Below are 3,343 nucleotides of genomic sequence, written 5' to 3'. Positions count from 1 at the left end.
CTTTTACTTTTTTTAATTGTACTCTTCGGAGATGCTTTTTGCACTCCTCTTATCGCTATTTGGTATGTTGTATATTCCACTCCCATTGACCTAATCTGCTTATCAAGGAAATTGATGTGATTTTGTGCTGTTAAAATTTGGGATACCTGCCCAAGGGATGCGTCATGATAAGTCCAGTTCCAATTCCCAACTTCTAACCATCATAGCAAAATAATCTCTCTTTATCTGCTCATCATTCAACACAAATTCCATTCCCACAACACTTTTAGGATATTCAGCGAGCAGCACAAACCTCCCAGCTTTGCGTATGTTTTCTGGTTTTTTACGTAATCAATTCCCTACAAAGAACCATTTCTATGTTTCTGGATAACTGGGATATTTGTCCCAGATAATGTATTGATAAACCTAAATGCAGCTGTCAGCATCATATTGTAGTCACAAAGGATTTGTTCCTTTTGCCCCAACACAATATCATTCCACACTGATCTCATTGCCAGCACATACCCTGCCTTTGTATGGAATAAGCTGTAAGTTTCTATCGAATTTGTGTGTTTGTAGAAGTGATCAATCACTTACCAGGAAACCATCCACCTGTTTATTTACTTCAATCCAACTACATCCAGGCTTCTTTTTTACCCTCCTGTCCTTCATTAATTTCCGGACCTTTTCGATGTCATTCCACCTGCCAGCTGAAGCATAGACATTTGACAACAAGACATAAGGTGCATCATTTTCAGGGTCCAACTCAAAAAGGTGTTCTGCCACCCGTTCTCCTAGCTCTACGTCAGTATGTATCCTACAAGCACCAAGCAAGGATGCCCACACAGCAGGATCAGGTTTCATTGGCATTCTGTTGATCAAGCTTTGTGCCTCATCCAAGCACCCAGCACGGCCAAGAAGGTCAACCATGCAGCCATAGTGCTCCATTGCCGGTTTGATGTGATAAGAATCACTCATGCAGTAGAAGTATTGCCAACCCTCATCTACTAGGCCTGCATGGCAGCATGCAGACAGCACACCAAGAAAGGTAATATGGTCCGGGTTCGCACCAGAGTCTTGCATTTGTTCAAAAAGTTGAAGGGCCTCTCTGGCATAGCCGTGCATGGCATATCCGGTGATCATTATATTCCAAGAAACCACATTTCGCTGAGGCATTTCGTTAAACACAGTGCGAGCATTCTCTATGCTCCCACATTTTGCATACATGTCCACAAGAGCACCACCCACAAAAGCATTGAACTGAAAGCCGCTCCTAAGTATAACTTCATGGACCTCCTTGCCATGTTCCAGAGCTGCCAAGTTAGCACATGCTGGGAGAAAAACTGTAAATGTCTCTGCATTTGACTTCACACCTGCCATTTGCATTTGTCTAAAAAGCTCCGACGCTTCCTCACAATGTCCATCATGTGTGGATCCATCAATTATCGTATTCCATGAAATAACATCTCGTTCAGGCATTTTCTGAAAAAGTTTCAAGGCCTCCTCAATATGACCATTCTGAACAAATCCAGCAATCATTGCATTCCACAAAGTGACATCTCGATGAGGTATCTTGTCAAACACACCATAGGCATTTTCTATCCTCCCACATTTGGCATACATATCTACGAGAGCAGTTGCCACAAAGACATCAAACTGAAACCCGTTTCTGATTATGTCTTCATGAACTTCCATGCCTTGCTCCAGAGTTGTCAAGTTGGTACATGCTAGGAGAACAACTGCACAAGTTTTCGGATTTGGTTTTACACTAGCCAGTTGCAATTGTTGAAAAAGCTTCAGAGCTTCCTCATCATGGCCATTCTGTGCAAATGTCGCAATCATTGCCGTCCAAGAGATTACGTTCTTCACAGGCATAGTCTCAAAAAGCCTCAGAGCCTCATCAGCAAGCCCAACCTGTGCATATCCTGCAATCATTGCATTCCATGATACCACATTCCTTTCGGGCATTTTCTGAAAAAGCTTCAGCGCCTCATCAATTTTCCCATTCTGAGCATATCCTGCAATCATTGCATTCCATGTAACTACATTGGTTTGAGGCATTTGCTGAAAAAGCTTGAGAGCCTCGCCAAGCTGCCCATTCTGCAGATAGCCTGAAATCATCGCATTCCATGAAACGACATTACGTTGAGGCATTTCCTCAAAATGCTTCAAGGCCTCTTCAATATACCCATTCTGGGCATACCCTGCAACCATTGCCGTCCAAGAGACTACATTCCTGTGAGCCATTTTATCAAACACATCATGCGCAATTTCTACGCTCCCACATTTTGCATACATATCTACAAGCCCATTTCCTACAAACACATTGGACTGAAAACCCCTTCTAATTATCTCTCCATGAATGTTCTTGAGATCTCCCAAGTTGACGCAGGCCGGAAGAAGACTGGCAAATGTGAACTGATTGGGTTGGACATCCATTCGTTTCATTCGATAAAACAGTTCCCAGGCATTTTCTGTATATCCATCCCTGGCATAAGCTGCAATCATCACAGTCCATGATGCCACATTTAGTTGAGGCATTTTGTCAAACACATTTCGTGCATCATCTATATTTCCGCATTTGGCATACATGGTCACAAGGGTATTTGCTAAAACCATGTCCTGCCATTCAGATCCTGTCTGAATGATATGAGCATGGACTAGTTTTCCTTCTGACAGGACTTTTTTATCAATGCAACCCTGCAACATAGAAGCATAAGCGGTGGAATCCATATATTTGCCCATGTGGTGGAAAAATTGCGCTGCTTCTTTCAATTGGATGTGTTTACACATCGTGGTCAAATCCCCGCTGCAGCTTTTGCCAGGGACTAACGCACTTTCATTTTAATGTTTCCTATGTTAGCCTGACTAGCCGGATCATGAATTGGCACAGAAAATATCATGTCCGTGTAAATTACCATGCCATTACAACTCTTCAGAAAGCGTTACGCTTAAACCAAAATACTTACTAATCAAATCACATATTAGTAATAAATGTCAGCAATGGTGCAATCTTGACTGAATAAAAATCAACATGATGCCACATCATCGATTATTTAAGAAAAGTCATCATCGAAAATATATTGGAGAAAAAAAATTATGTGATTCTTAAGTAAAGAATTTTCTTAATTTATTATGGATCACAAATTTTTAAATAAAGATTTTTCTTAATTCATTAAGGGTCACAAAATCCTCAATTCAGAAATCATGATTATAATTAGTAAAAGTCACTTGGTTTAGAATGTTAGTTTCCAAAAAAGAATTTAGTTTGGAATCTTAGTTTTCGAGTAAAACGAAATTTATATCTGTAGAAGTTATTTTAAGGATATATATACATTTGTTTTTGTTAAACACACATGGACAG

The 3,343-nt window shown here is 40.5% G+C and overlaps 1 pseudogene; it reads right to left on the bottom strand.

The window, feature by feature from the left end:
- Positions 1-327: 327 nt before the first annotated feature.
- Positions 328-2,961, bottom strand: LOC149146947 (pentatricopeptide repeat-containing protein At2g13600 pseudogene; annotated as a pseudogene).
- Positions 2,962-3,343: the final 382 nt, after the last annotated feature.

Source organism: Pinus tabuliformis, chromosome 9 (genome assembly GCF_031772625.1).
Source record: "Pinus tabuliformis cultivar Carrire ecotype Pingquan chromosome 9, CPIR1, whole genome shotgun sequence".
Lineage (NCBI taxonomy): Eukaryota > Viridiplantae > Streptophyta > Pinopsida > Pinales > Pinaceae > Pinus > Pinus tabuliformis.
This window is presented reverse-complemented; position numbering and strand designations above follow the sequence as displayed.